This window comes from Camelus bactrianus, chromosome 7 (assembly GCF_048773025.1).
Source record: "Camelus bactrianus isolate YW-2024 breed Bactrian camel chromosome 7, ASM4877302v1, whole genome shotgun sequence".
NCBI classification, from domain to species: Eukaryota; Metazoa; Chordata; class Mammalia; order Artiodactyla; family Camelidae; genus Camelus; species Camelus bactrianus.
The window spans coordinates 36,134,734-36,150,760 of record NC_133545.1 but is presented as its reverse complement, the minus strand read 5'-3'; the positions used below and the strand labels follow the sequence as shown (position 1 = coordinate 36,150,760).

General features: G+C 41.9%; 1 protein-coding gene across 9 annotated transcripts in view; it reads right to left on the bottom strand.

Annotated features, from left to right (window-relative positions):
• Positions 1-16,027, bottom strand: part of ELMO1 (engulfment and cell motility 1) — a 491,764-nt gene that overhangs the window by 135,986 nt on the left and 339,751 nt on the right. The gene's annotated exons all lie outside the window — the stretch shown is intronic.

The window sequence follows — 16,027 nt, the reverse complement described above, 5'->3', positions numbered from 1 at the left end:
ACACACACACCACACACACAATTTCTGTTCCTTTTCTCCTGTAAGTGCCTTAATTTTTTCCTGGTCCTGAAAGAAATTGTCACTCTGAAGTATCACTCCTTCTCATGTCTTATGTTAGCCACACAATAACCTTTACTTATGGAATGAATTTGAATTTGTTCTATAGTTTGCAAAGTTTGTTCTGGAATGTGCCATTTCCTCTTAAAACATGATAAACTTATTCAAAAAAGAAGCATCATCAGCTTCTTCTTTTTTTTTTTTCATTATTGGCTGGATGAAAATTCAATCCAAGTAACTTTTGTTGAGTACTTATACAATGTTTTGGTGGGCATCTTGGGGTAGAAAGGTGAGAAAGTATTCACCCTTGTTCTCAAGAGCAAAGTCAAGGAGAGAGTGCAGGTAACTACACTATAATCTAAGATCATGGTTTTCAATAGGTCCTGCCAGGATTCTGCAGCATTGCCTCAAGGCAGCCTTGAGGTGGGACAAGGGATGGCTAGGGACCTGTTTAAAACAAGGTAACTGGCTAAAAGAAGAATACATTTCAAACTCAGTGTGTGGTCAAGCATGTTAAGAGGCACAAGCAAGGGAAAAAGAAAGTGCACATAAGAGAAAACAATCAATTCTGCCTCCTTGGAAGGGTTCCACAGAACCTTTGAGCTGGGCCTTGAAGGATGGGCAAATTCTCAACACAAAGAATGAAGGGTCTTCCTTGTTGGGGCAACATGGGTAAAGATAGAGACTTAGACATGCAAGGCATGCTTGGGGAGCCATCAGTATGATTGATTACAGGTGAGTAGGGGGCATGTTGCAGAGTGCAACAAACATTTCATTTAGAAAAGTGGTTTGCAATAGAATGTGGGGTTTCTGTTCTCATGCTGTAGGAAGAGGAAGCCCAAGGTTTTTGAGAATGAATGTGTTATTAGAGGAACTGTGTTCTAGAAAGGTATTTCTGGCAGCTAGGGAAGCGAGCACTTATAGGTCGGCCAAGTCCAGATTCAGGAAGAACAATGAAAAGATAAACACCGTCTCCACAAGAGGTGATGGTGGCAGGAAGCCAGAGGACCCCTTCTCATGCTGGGGATCCAAAGGCACCTGTTAGGAGAAGCAGCGAGGAAAGCCAGCAGTCACTCCAAGGTTCCAAGTCTAAGCGACGAGGTGCCCCTCCTAGAGTTGAAGGACGATGGAGGATGAGAGGTTGTGGGTGGGGAGGAGGGGGTGATAGGAGAGAAACAAGAAGAAGGCCTGGAGGAGATGCCTAAGCTCAGGGGATCAGTGAGAGGTGGTGGCAGCGCTTTGGGAGTCAAGGAACAAAGGGGGTCCCAGGAAGCATAGGTGGGGACATGAGCCAATGCTTCAGGGATGAGCATTGGGAAGAGGCATTCAGACTTGACACTCAGGAGGTGACTCTGACCTAAATACAGCAATTTCAGTAGGTGGACTTGGGTGAATGTCAGACCGCAGCAAGTGGAGGAGGTGGGCAAGTGGAGATGGCATTCTCCCCTGGAAAATGTGGCAGTGCAGGGAAAAAAAGAGACTGCAAGGAACTTGAAAGAAGAACATGGGTGAAAAAAACATTTTTAAGGATAGGAGAGATTTTTAGGCTGAAGAGAAAAAAATTGAAGAGTGAGGAGGGAGGATGCCAATACGTATACAGGAGTCAGGATAAAAGGTTTATTTTTATAGTTTTTTGACGTCTTTTTGTCTTTTTCATGAGAGCAGAGATTCATAACAATGTGACTTCTTTCCAGTCTTAAATTGGAACAACTCAACCATTCCTCTCCATCTCCACTGGCCTCTTAAAAATCATGGCTTCTGTGGCTAAAGAGCTTTTTAAGTATTCAAAATGCGTCTTAGTGCAATTTACAGTCCTATTTCTCTTCTTGAGCTGAATTATATTTTTAGTTACCTTTTAAAATGTTTTTGTCTAAAAATATCACTGGTAACTGGAACAACGATAATTATTTTATTTCTTCCTTTCATATATAGAGTGTATCACGTATTTATCTCGTGTGTGTGTTCATTTCCAAAGCCACAGTAAGATAAGTTATTAAGGAGAGAGTGGCCAACAGGGTCAAGTGTGGCAAAGAAGGCAAAGAAGACAGATTTAAAAATGTCCATCGGAGGCCATTTTCGACTTTGTCAAAACTGGCGGCTTTTGTGGCTTACACAGGTTTTCAAGTACCAACAATATAATTTAGTACTTTTTAAGAGTCATATTTCTCTCCTTTGGCTTAGTTATATTTTTAGTGAGGGCAGAAGACAGGTTGCAGTGGATTAATAAGTTAATGGGAAGTGGAAAGAAGAGATGGTAAATAGAGGCAATTATCTGAGGACACCTGGCTTGAGGTGGGGGGTGGACAGAGGCTCGAGAAGGAGTCATTTATTTGTTTTTCAAAATGTAAGAGATCTCAGTACATTTATATGCTGGTGAGGGGACAGCGTCCCAGAGGACGAGATTGATGATGTAATGATTAGAAGGGACACTGGTCGAGCAGCGTCCCAGAGCAGATGAAAAGGGAAAGAGTTCAAAGCACAGAGGAGGAAGCTGGCTCAGCTGCCAGCTTTGTCTAGAGAGGAGAGGGGTGGTGAGCGCAGACGTAGGAGAACCGCCCAGGGTCACATACTAAACAAGAGGCAGACCTGGACTGGAATTCATGCCTCCCACACCTCGTCTAGAGCATTGTGTAATTCTCATGGAAATGGCCCAGATGCTTTCCATATGTATTTTTTCAATTCAGAAATGGTCAAATATTGTCCATTTCATGTGCGCAGCCTCATATTGGCTCATTTAACCCTCACAATTACATTAAGTTCCAACTGCATTATTTCACAGATGAAAAGACTGAGAAATGGAGGAAGGTCATTAATCTGCTTAAGATCACCCCGCAAAGGAATAATGGCACTAGGGTCTGAACCCCACTCCTTGGGTTCAGGGTCAACACTCTTGACTTACTGAACTTACTGACTGAACTTATTCTTTCTTTCTGAATTTCCACACCCTCCTCTGGATTCCTTAACCATGGGAGGGGGTGAGGTATGGGGAGGTGAGTGGAGTGAAGGGGGGGAGGTGAGTGGAGTGAAGGGGTGGAGGTGGGAAGCCAAGGCTGAGCCTGTGTTTGTGGCAGCGTCAGGGCTCCTTTATCAGCCACGTCTGTCCTAACGAGTCCTAGAACTTGAAAATTTAATGAATACGAAATTTTGTTAAACTGCGTCAAAAAACCATGGGTATCTTTTATTCATATCATTGCACAAGTGAATTTTATCTGTCTGAAAACATTCAAAAGCAACTCTACTTTCCGGACTAATTGGTATCTGCTTAGTCGAGGCTTGGAGCAAATATCCAGGGTTGCCCAGTGCCCAGGAGAACAAGCCAAGCAGCCTTTTCTAACACACTTGACGGCAACAGTATCTCCATTTTATACACGTTTCTTATCGCAATAGACCCATTTTAATAGGAAGAGCATCTCCGGGACATGGTTCTTATCCTTTTCTTCTGCTTTAAGAACACACTGAGGCCTGGGAGCTTTTGGACAGAATGCCATGCTCTGTGATTCAAAAAATGGAAATCTGGCATTATATGCCAATGACATTTACTTCTGTGGCATCTCAAGCGGCAAAAAGCCATATGCCATACACCTCGAATCCAGCCAAGCCACGCAGATATGTGAATGAGAAATAAGGAAATCGGGACCAGAAGAGTTCTAGGGACGTGATTCCCTCCCGCACTTAAAACACACAATCACTGTGGCAAGGCTCAGATCTTCCTACTTTCTTAACGATACTCTTGGGGAATATTTTTTTTCTAATTTAAGAGAAATTGGGGAGGTAAAGGTAAAATGCAAACGGTATTTTTTGTAAACTGCACGATGTGCTCACATTTACTATTTGACATGCTACACAGGCACGTGGTTCTTGGTCGTGTCTGGGGAGAGAACAGTCACTAAATGGGATGGACTGCCCGAAGGCACGTTTGTCCTCTGCACTGGAAGGTCTCTTGGTGACCATCTTGTGGACGGATAAACACCATTATCGACATTATTTTCCCCACCGGCCTGGAAACAAGTCTAGGGAGGAAACAGAATACCTCACAGATGGCCAGGGCATGTGGGTTAAGCAGACCTAAGAGTGATTTAAGAAATGAGTGAACGTGAAAAAAATAAAACAGGGATTTTTTTTTTTAAACTAAAGGTTCCAACCACTCTCCTTGGAAAAGAGAAATTTCATTTATTTTGCAACTGTACAATGTCTTTGAGACTTTCCATTCATCTTATAAAAAGCTATAGATATGGAAAAATAATTTTTATTTTTATTAAGAAATGAATAGCAAAATCAGTTTGTAACTCCCTCAAAGTTTTGACATCTGAAGAAGAGATTCAGAATGAAGGGTCTGGAACTGCTTCTCAATAAGATCTGTTAGAATTTTGGGCAAGGAAACTATTCTGTAGACTGTAAAATATTTAGTACCTATGGTCTCTAAGAATTAAACAATGGTGACCATCCCACATCAAAATGGTTCAAATTAAATCAGCTTATCAGCCAGGTGAGCCCTTATAAATTATGACTGAATTAAATATTTCTGGCCATTACTCATTCATCATTCAAGCCCAAATGACTGGGCAGATATTACTGAAAAAGCATCCGGAGGATATTAATATTTAAAACTGTAGTTCTTGCTCCCAATGATATATATTTACTTCATTTAGAAAGACAGATTTGTAAATAAACTACTAGTCTACAGATAGAAGATATTTTCTAAAAGAAATTTTGAATTCCATGCTGTGGGGGCAGAGATGCAGAATTTCATTCTGAAAGAAAGGGAGATAGATGGTAACCATCGTACTGAGGTGGCACTTGTGCAAAATCTTAAAGAAATTCACCAGGCAGATGGAGGAAGACATTTCTGGCAGAAGGAACGGGGATGAGCAAACACTTCACTGGGAAAGCGTTAATGGCATATACAAGGAATGGTGGACAGCTCAGGATATGTGGAGCTTAGGGCTGGTGCAGGGTGAAGACATGGGGGTAAAGCAGGAAAAGTATGTTAGGTTAATTAAAGAGAAATCTGAACATCTTGCTGAGATTAGGAGACTTTACAAGGCAGGCAATGGACAACTACAAACTGATTAAAAGCAAGAATGATACAGTCAGATCTGTGTTGGAGGACATTTGGAAAGTGAGAAGGTTTTGAAGCTGGGAGGTAAGTTAATTCAATAGTTGGTTTCTTAGTCAGCTATTACTACACAAGTGCTGTGTAATAAATAATCCCAACAGCTGAGAAGTTCTTCTTATACTCATAGGTCTATAGGTCAGACAGGGTGGTTATTTTAAGCTGTAATTCTGTGGGCTAGGTAGGGAAACTGTACTTCATATACCTCATTGTGGGACCGACAAAGAAGGGGTAGTGGCTGCCCAGCTTATATACTTCATCTCATGCTGAAGGCAGAATGCAAGAGCCTAATCCAATCCACATATGCCACAGTCAGGTCTCTGCTCACTTCACATCCATGAACACATCTCACTGGCCCAAGCAAATCACTTGGCCAAGTCAAAAGTTGAAGGGCAGGTTCTCCTTCATGCTTCACTCCTCATGAGGTCACGGCAAGGATGTAGCTATACTACCCCCATGGAGCACTGAAGAACTGCAACCAGCCATCCAGTCCACCAGATTTGGAGAGACAAGGACTATCTGAACCAAGGCAATGATGAGAAGGCAGGGGACCTTACAGTGACTGTAGCGACATTGCTCACTTACTGGTTTCATAAAGAGGGGCTAGTCCATCAACTTTCAAATAGAAACTCACCTGCCAGTTCCTTGAGGGCAGGAATCACCTGTCTAGTTCACCTCTGTATTCCTAGTGCCCGGGGCAGTGCCTACTGTGTTGTGGACACACAATAACCATTGTTGAATGGATAACATTTAAACTGCAGGTTGGATAGTAACACTATTAACCAAAAGTGGAACATCGATGTGGTCACGCTGTGTATACAATGGCTGTGGGATAGTGACATTGACCTTCTATATCCCAGGCACTTAGATCCTGAGAATACAGAAAAAACAAGGCTCTACTCACAAGAAGCCCAACAGTTAAACAGACAATTTTGCAGTTCACCTTGGTAAGTTCTAGGTGTGGGTATTCACAAGGACAGAGCAAGGGGAGCACCTGAAGGGCATCTGAATGAGCTGCTGCCAAAAGCAATAGCGGCAGGCTTGAGAATGTTCCCAGGGAAGGCGTTGGCTGAGAGCGGGAATGATAATGTGAGTTGATTACCTGCCTAAATGACTTCCTCCTACAGTTTCACTGAGCACCCACTCTTATTTTTAATTTTACCAGAACTGCATGGAAAATACATAGAAACAACAAAAGAAAGGGGAGAGGGAGGAGAGGAGAAAAAACTAGCAGTTTGGAATTCTCATCTCTCAAATTCAAGTTTCCATGTTGATTTTTCTCTCTGCAACAATTGGCTGGAGTAACTGCTGTAAAATTGAGACTCATTCTGGTACCATCTTCTTGCCTCTCAACCTTTGCTCCTGCTTTTGACCTGTTAGACCCAGTGACTAATACCTATGCCTGGAGATGGAGTGGGCAGGCCAGCATCCGGTGTTGAATCATGCAGGTGAATATTTTGGCTCCTATTTGGGAAAATAAAGGTGGATAATCTTGACCCATCATTCGTAGCTGCTCAGATGTAAAAGCATGATTCTGAAAAACCTGCACAGGCATATAAATAGTGTCAATTAGCAGTTGGATTATGTACATTTAAATAATTAAGTATATATTTTAACTCCTGACCCCCAAGATCTGGTGTTTTTGCAGGGATGCTTGGAAATCTCACTTGGGATCTTCTAACTTCTCCCACCTCTCGTATTGGAGTCTTAGCAAATAGCTTCTGACACTACTGTCTCATTCTGACTCCTAATCTCATATTATCTAGGGCCTCTCCATGCCCTCCATCCCTCACCACACACCCCAGCATCTGGGACCCTCAGCTGGCAAGGAGCGCCTATATGACAGCACCTCATGTACATCTGTTCTACCTTAGAAAACACATCCCTCTGCAGAAGTGCATTCTCAACGCCCTTTTGACATAATTCACCTTGCATTTACAAGATAAGTATTTGTCTTTAAATCAAAAAGGACTTAGCATTTCTTGAGAGATTCCCAACTAATGGTTCTCTTCGTAGCTGTCCAACTCAGTTTCCCATCTGCCCTTAAATTTAAAATGCCTACATCTCATTATGATACCTAACTTAAAATGTAGGTAGTTTCTTGTTAATCAGACGTAACACTAATAAAATGATTTCTGTGCCACTATTAAATCCCTCACATAATCCACAATGGGATATGGAATTCAGGTCATAGGAACCAGTTAGCAATTCATATACAGCACCCCAAAGTGTAGTTAATAAAAGGGAAAAGAAGTATCAAAAGTCACTGAATAGAGTTACGTAGAGTAGTTAAGTTAGAATCATCGTTATGTTCAGGGATGGTCTGCAGTTGAATTCAAGGACTGATGTACACGGGGATGTGATGTACACACAGAGAATACAGCCAATAATATCATAATAACCGTATATGGTGACAGATGGTGACAGACTTATTGTGGCAGTCATTTCAGAATGTATACAAATATCGAATCACTATGTTGTACACCTGCCACTAATAGGATATTGTATGTCAATTATAAGTCAATAAAAATACACATATTTTTAAAAGAACTGGTGAATCTCACCACTGTCCTGCAGAAGAACCTATCAACTCTTTGTTTCTCATAATTGGCAAATCTCAATTTAGCACATGTTACGCCTTCAAAGATACACTAACTCTAGGAAGATTTTGGGAATGAGAAGTGCCCTACGCAGGACCTTGCACCCAAAGGAACCCCCAAGATATACATTTAGTTCTGTCAAGCTTGTCCAAAACTATTCACGAGACTCAGTCACGGTAAGTATCATTTTTATAAATGCTCTAGTGATAGAGAACATCGAGAAAGCAAAACATGTTAGCAGTATATTCAGCCAACTAAACCTAACAGGCAACCTTCAAACAGATTTTAAACAGTTCAACCATTTCTTATGCAAAATTACATGAACAGAGTCAACAAAATCTAATTCTTTCGGGATGACTCAGGATCCTCGTATGAAACCCCTTCGTAACGGAGATACAGCCAGGCTTTAGTGGCACGACCCCAGGACAGTCCTTGGAAGTGAATCACTTTACAGTCATCCCTGCTTCCTCATAAAAGTTGCACAGACCCTGTGCAGCTGGACCACTAAGACAGCACACTGAGATGGACGTTCTATTAAGTTAATCACTAAATCCAAGAGAGAAGCCTGTCTACCTCTTCTGAAAATGTTTGCCGTTAGCTTTGCCCTAAGTATCCTTTTTCTTTTCAGAGGCGTTTAGAATCCTGGGTCACCTGGTGCTTGCTCCAGGCCAGATGGAGCCAAGTAGTTTATGTGCTTGACACGGTCCAGGGCTCAGAGCCCACCTAGCCTTGGTAATGTTCCCACTCCCCATCTCACAGATGAGGAATCTGAAACTGATGGGGCTGAATCCCTTGCACAAGGTTATCCAGCTGGCAGTGGGGGACCTGGGCTCTTGAATGACCAGTACGCCCTGCCTCTGAGATTCGGCTAAGCTCCTGCATCACCTGCAGTACATGTGTGGGCAGGTTGGGGAGAGGCATCCTTCACCACCAGCACCCTGCACAAGAGGACTTCCTCCTCACTTAGAAATCTGTCCCCACTGTGGTCAACATACCCTTTTGCGGCCAAATTTTAATGGCTACCCATACAGAGGTAGGAGAATGAGAAACTCTATATTTATAGCTATTTGACAAAACAATCTTAAGAAATTGAGGCAGCTCAATTATGCTGCATAACCAAGTGCAAATTACTGTTTGTTGTGATCAGAACCTCCCATTTGTATGGGACAATTTACAAAGTCCACCTCTGACAGCTGAGTTCTCACCATGATTCAGAGAAATACTACTACTACTACTATTATTATTATTATTATTATTATTATTATTATTATTATTATTATTATTATTATTATTATTACCTCCACTACTACTACTGCTACTGCCAGTTTACAGATGGGAAGGGACTTGGTGGCTAAAGGACATGTTCAAGGTCACACTACTGGCAAAGGGCTGTGCTGGGAGTGCCAGCAGACTCTCCTGCTGCTCTCAGCCTGGGTTCTTTCCTCTCCACCTTGGATTTTCAGTGGGGGAGGGCACAGTGCCCCTAGTGGTGAAAACTAGTTTTTGGAGGAGCAAAAAAATCTCAGTCTTTTAATGTATAAAGCTCAGAGTACATACATTACATACACAGATAACAACATATCTGCATGATTAAAATTTCAGGGGGAGGGTGACTAAGGGAAAGATGTCCACAAAAGCTCCTTAATGGGGCTGTGATGCAAAAGAATTTGAGAAATACCGCTTCATTCCACAGTGGCCTCCCTTGTCTTGGTCAGGACCTTGTTACCTATAATTAATATATTTCTTTTTAGAAGGTGTGCACGCTGCGGTCTATTTAAAAAGATACCTCTTGAAAACAGTAAGTTAGTGAAGTCAGTCTCTTTCTCAATCTTTCCGCTGTCTCTAGATAGCATAATTGATATTGAAGAGGCTTGTAGGACACATGCCGTGATTACTGTCCAGCAGAAAGTGGCAAATTCCACGACGAAGGGTAACGCTACCTTAAGTGAATAGCTTAAAAGCACTCTCACACATACGTGCACACACATGTGTGTGCATCAACCATTTGCTCCCTATCCAATGAGAAACATCAAAGGGAAAAATAAATCTGTTCATATAACACATTTGCTTCTGGCAGAGATTCGATTTCCTCCGTGCCAAACCTAAAGACCTTTGTGAAACATAAGATGCCTTTTGAATAAATACTTGTAAATGGTCTAGACAGCTGAAAAATGGATAACCTCTTATGACATTAGGGCTCTTTAAAAGACTTCTCCTCTATTTAAATATTCATGCTTCAGTTAAAACGTACACCTACTTTATTAACCACACCAGGCCCGGGTTCCGATCAATAACAGCAGCAGTAGATGGAATCTTAATGAAGACAAACAACGCCGAGTCCTCCCCAGCTTCCCCTGGGCACAGATGCACAAAGCCTCCTTTCACAGCTTGCTCCAAGATATTTTACAGTCACCTGCCTCATGCAAATGAGGAGATTCATGTTTATTCATGGTGCGAGTTACAGACCACCTTTCATTCCCTAGGCCAGCTCAGCTAATCGACAGAGTGCCGTCTGCACCGCTGTGGAGTTGAGCTGGCCTAGGAAGGGGACTTCTGAATACCTAATTGCCCCCGAAAAGCATGCACAGAAAGTCAGTGAGCTGGAAGCGGTTTGGGGAGCAAACATAGTTCCCTTTTTAATTAATGCGGTCACTGCCTTTGAGCTTTCAAACAATCCCTTTTCTATACCACACCACAATCCATTTGATGTGACAAGGGAGTGGCTTTTTTTTTCCAATGGATAACCTTCCAAGGGACTTCTCAGGATGCTTCCTCTGCCCTTCGTCCTGCTCTCCAATTCTTCCTAATTGAGATTTTCACCCACTGACTTGGAAGAAGCCCGTAGCTTAGCCAGAGGCAGCTGCAGCTTTGTTTGATGGGGCTGGGTTCTCCACATGCATAGCCTCTCCTATTTTAAAGGATGGCTTCTCATCTGTGAGCTGAGGTTCTAATCCCCGTCGTGTGTGCTTTGCTCATTATGCTGCCGGGTAACATTTTAGAATAGTGCTTTTTGCTTTAGAGTGACTACATTTTCAAATCATTAGTTCCTTCCATTTTGGTCATTTGAAAGCATGGCAAAATCATTTGATCTTGGTTTTTTAATGCCCATTTTGATAGCATCTGAGTAACACAGAGGCTATGAACAAATATTTTAGTGGTGTCTAGCCGGCTCAGCCATCCCTGGAGAGGTCTGGGCAACTAGGTAATTGCTGGAAAGGCATGAACTCTCTCCAGACATTAAGTACATGAAAACTGTGGGACCTGCTGATTTTTAGGCTTTTCCCATGACTTGTCACATGGAAAATTAAGGTACCTAATGAAGTTGTTTGGAGAAAGACACCGCCAAAATCCATGACACTTTTCAGCTTAAACCTTACTTATGCCAAAGTTAAATGAGTTATTTAATTCAGTTCAGAACTTAACTGGAAGTACATAGACAGCTTCACTTTTCTTTCTTCTTTTTTTTTTTTTTTAAACATAATGGCCAAAAATGTCTTTTTTTGAAAAGGGCAATTTACTCATATTTCCCAGACAGGATTTATCTTACTACATACAAAAAGGACACTTCACAACTGCATACAGTATTTTACTTCCTCTAAATATTTTTACATGTATTACTTCAACTTAAGATCACACTACCGTAACAGAAAGCGATGGAATACTGGTATCCACTTTTTTTTTTTTTTTTAATTTTCAGGCATAGAGCTCATGAGTAGCAGAACCAGGATTAGAACATGGACCTTGTAGACTAACAGACATACTACATCATCAACACATCACCAACTAAGGCCGTGTGTTATGTGTATCAAACGATGGTAATTCTATGCACAGAATTTACCTTTAGTGATGGAATCTACCTTAATGAAACTTCACTGATAGCTTTGGCTCCGCCCCAGAGGACTAATTGGTATGTGGTGAAAGTTGGCACTAGGATAAGGGCTTTCAATCACCCCCAGCTGATTCTAATACACAGGCAGGTTGAAAAACACTGCTACATACAAATATGGATTTTTATGCATGTACCCTTGTTCGAATTTTTTAAGTGAAGCATTGGGCCACAAAAGCTTTAAATAGGATTCCCATACCTGGAATATCCAAGTCACTTGTGTCCTCTTTCCTACCCACGCTCAGAAATAAAGGCTTTAGTGAAATGGTTACAGGGCCGCTTGTGGGCTGAGGTATCCAGCTGCAGTTTCAGTGTAGCTCTTCTCTAATGCCCATGACAATGAATAATGCATGCTCTAAAATATTGGTAATAAAAGGCAAAAACATAGACTACAAACTCAATGGCCTGAATCAATGGATTATTCTGCAGAGACTGCTATATTGAGAAACCCAAAGAAAGTACTTTTCAAAGCATAAATATTTTAATCACTCTCTAATTCTCCTTCTCTTATATAAATAAAAAACATCCCATCTGCTGCTTCCCAGATTTGGAGCACCAAGAAGACAGCTGCTTTTCCAAACACTCACATCCAGCAGCAGCATTAAACATTAGATGTCTACAAACGAGCGTCCCCAACAAGGTGGGCTGTAGAAGAGACTCCTGTGTCTTCTGGAATCTGGTGGTGTTTGTTGGGAAAAAATAAAAATAAAAATTTTTGATTGCGGGATACTGCTTCTCCAGTAATGAGCTAAAAAAGGCAGAGAGCTGAGCCTTTCTTACGGAACCCTGGGTCTCAGATCGACAATTAAATCCCATCCATGGTTCCTTCCATTCAAAGAGGTGAAGATGTCCAAGAAAGCTCAAAGCAATTGTCTCATGCTGGGCTCTTTCAAGATACTTCTGAGTTCCAATTTGGATAATCTCAAGAAACTAGAAAGACGTTAGATCTACCAGGAACACCAAACCCACGTTTGTTTCTAAATTCAATCTCTTCTGCTACCAGGCTAATAAGAAGAAGAAGAGTGAACTGATTAAAATTTCAGCTCTTCTCCCTTTTCCAATTTATTATGTGGTGATGTGAACAGAGGCTGATAGACAGGCAGCAGAAAAAAAAAATCAGAAAAGACACTCTTCACACAGAACTAGAGGCCCTGACACAGGGCCTCCCTTTTTCCTTTCAGGCCAAAGAGACAAAAGAAAATAAAAGAAAAGGGATATAATTATATCTGCATTTGAGAGCCACTGGCAGATCTCTGTGATTGGTATCGTGCTGGTCTACCAGCAAAAAGCTACAACAAAAAAGTTCATCTGTCCATGTTTCATTAATGTAAATTGATACCCACAGCTACAAATCTAACATACAAAAAATTAAATACATCTTATGGGAGGCAGAATAGTGACCCCACTGAGGCTCATATTCAAATCCCCATAATCTGTGAGTATATTTCCTTATATGGCAAAAGGAATTTAGGCTGCAGATGAAATTGAGGTTGCTAATCAGCTGACCTTAAAAAAGAGGAGATTATCCTGGATTATGCAGGTGGCCCAGTGTAACGACAGGGGTCCTTACAAGTGGAAGAGGGAGGCAGAAGAGGGATCAGAGTGGTGAGATGTGATGTGGAAAGGACTGAACTTGTGGGTGCTGACTTTGAAGATGGACAAAGAGGGCCACCAGCCAAGAAATGCAGGCAGTTTCCAGAATCTGGAAAAGGCGAGGAAACAGATTCTCCCTAAGAGCCTCCAGAAAGGAACACTGCTCTGCTGACATCTTGATTTTAGCCCAGGGAGGCCCATTTTTGGCTTCTGAACTATGGAACTGTAAGATAATAAATTTATGTTGTTTAAGCCACTACGTTTGTGGCAATATGTTACAGCAGTACTAGGGAACTAATACACACATGATAAAAAGTATGTAACTGATATGCTTTTCCAGTTCCAAAGGTAAGGCATGTGTAATATTAAAGGGGGAAAAAAAAGCAAACAGAGCAAACTTATTTAATGTAGAAAATTTAAATGCCTTGTGATACCCATCCCTGATCCTCTTCTTATACCCCACTCATGACCATTGGACATGTGGAATGGGACCCTCTGCCTCTCAGGCCTCCCCTGCCTGCCCACAGCCATAAACCAGCATCCCCACTTGGCAGCAGATGTGTAACATCAACCTGAGTTTAGGATTGTCCAAAAAGATGGCACCAGGGCCACAGTAAGAAACTGTACCCGAATCTGGCTCTTAGATCTTACTGAAGAAAGTTTTTGCAGCCATATAAGTTAATTATAAAAAAGGTTTCAGTGTGACCCTTTGTAGGGCTTGCTGTTACCTGGCAGGCACATCCTGGGCAGGGAGGACATCATCTCCAGCAAGCCGGGCACACAGCCGTCATGAACAATGTGGATCTGAGAGCCATGTCACCTCCTCCCTCCAGCCCCACTCAGCAACTCTAGACAGAGGACTCTGGTTTCCTTTGCTCACAATGTATTCTTGGGGCTTCATGTCCTAAACGTAAAAGTTCTTCAGGAATTGTGTCTAAGTACTCATTCCCTTGAGCCATTCCTTTGCAGGAATTTGGTAATATTTTCCATACACCTTAACTGTTCATAGATCAAAACCAATCACATTTGCATTTTATCATTTACAGAAATGCAGATTTCTGTAATTATGGAGAAGCAGGATGAAGGAAACCCTCTGAGAAAGCAGATGGATATTTGATGCTAGAACACGTGACAGCCTGTGAGGTCTCCTAATCCTGGAGGACTATGTGTCCCCAGTATACAAGAGCTGAGGACCGGACGGCTTTTAGAAACACTGCAGTACAGGAAGGGTTGAACTGATCCAGAGACAAAGTGGCCACAGCAATTTCAGAGACACTGATTTAACTCTCCACTTTTTTTGGCTTGATTGAACAAAGGTCTCCCTGCTCCTTCTTCCCTCTCTCCCAAGGATAATTTGCACCTGAATTGCAAAGTCTCTCATAATCAAGTGAAGCACACTTATGAGGCTGCAGTCATAATCCTAAGGGAATTAATGGATTTCTTTCCTCCATTCCCCTTCCTGGATCATGTCTGTCCTCGGGCGTAGTGGCTCGGACACATACAGCTCTAGAACGCAGTTTACAGATCAGTGCTTCCCACAGAGGGGCGCTGGTGGGCCTATATCAATGAATTAAATAGATGGTTCAGATAAATATATAAAAGGATTGAAGATCACTTAAATAAGCCAGTACATAGATTTTAAAAAGTCAAAAAAATTGTAAAATCGATTATAACTACAATGAACAGCAGAAGGATAAACATGAAGATGTAAAACAGGACATCACAATCACAAAATGTGAGGGAGGGGAGTAAAAACCGTAGCTCTTTTAGAATGTGTTTGAATTTACATGACTGTCAATCTACAACAAATAGATAAAGTACCAGTTAACATACCTGGAAACCAGGGTAACCACAAATTAAAAACATACAATAGACTCACACACATACAAAAAATAAAAATAAAAAAAGAAAAGGACTAAATGGACGGCCTTCTCTCCCACCACTGTAGGTAACATCATTATGCTGACAGTCAGGATCTAACCTCGAGGAGGGCTTGGGGAAGCCTTTTCCTGGTTTTCTCAACCAATATTGGTTTAAGGTGCCACAAACCAGAAATACAGTAGAAAACAAGGACCAGATGGAAGTTCAGAGAAAAGATGACAGGGAGGCAAAGACCAACAGGGAGATCAAGTGCAGTTGGGATTCAAACATTGTGCCCTAAGCACAAGGATGACTGTAGCACCAGACTATTAGGAACAGTTACGTCTCCAGTGCCAGGTCAGCAGGCGAGGGTGATGGGGCCAACCCATCCTAGAGTCGTATTCAGTAGCAAACGAGGATTAGTAAAGACCTAAGCATACCTCTCCCAACCATCAGTTATTATTAGCTATGTCATGGTTGCCAACAAGGCCTTTCCCTAAGGATAGAGATTTCCGTTTATCTTGAGAAGTGCACATGATGCTCCCGCTTCCTCTAAGTTGGTCAACACTCTTCTCTCCACTCAACAGTCACTCACAAACAGAAATGTGAAATTCACACTCTTCAAAAAATCAAATGCTTTCTGTAAACCAAGAAATGTTCCGTATAAACTGACTCACTCCACTCCCTGAAAGAGGTCTTGTATTTTAATAAAAACTCTTTGCGATAAGCAAAGGGCAGGTATCTCAACACATCCATGACCCGCAAAGAAACCAAGTGACCTAGACACAGCGGCCTTCATCTCATTCTCTCTGTGGCAGCCACCCACGCAGGTGGAGGGAAGGCACAGTCCCCACTAGATCCTGCAATTAATGAGGCATCCCTGACCAATGCCATTCAAGGAAGAAGTTCTTCTCGCCA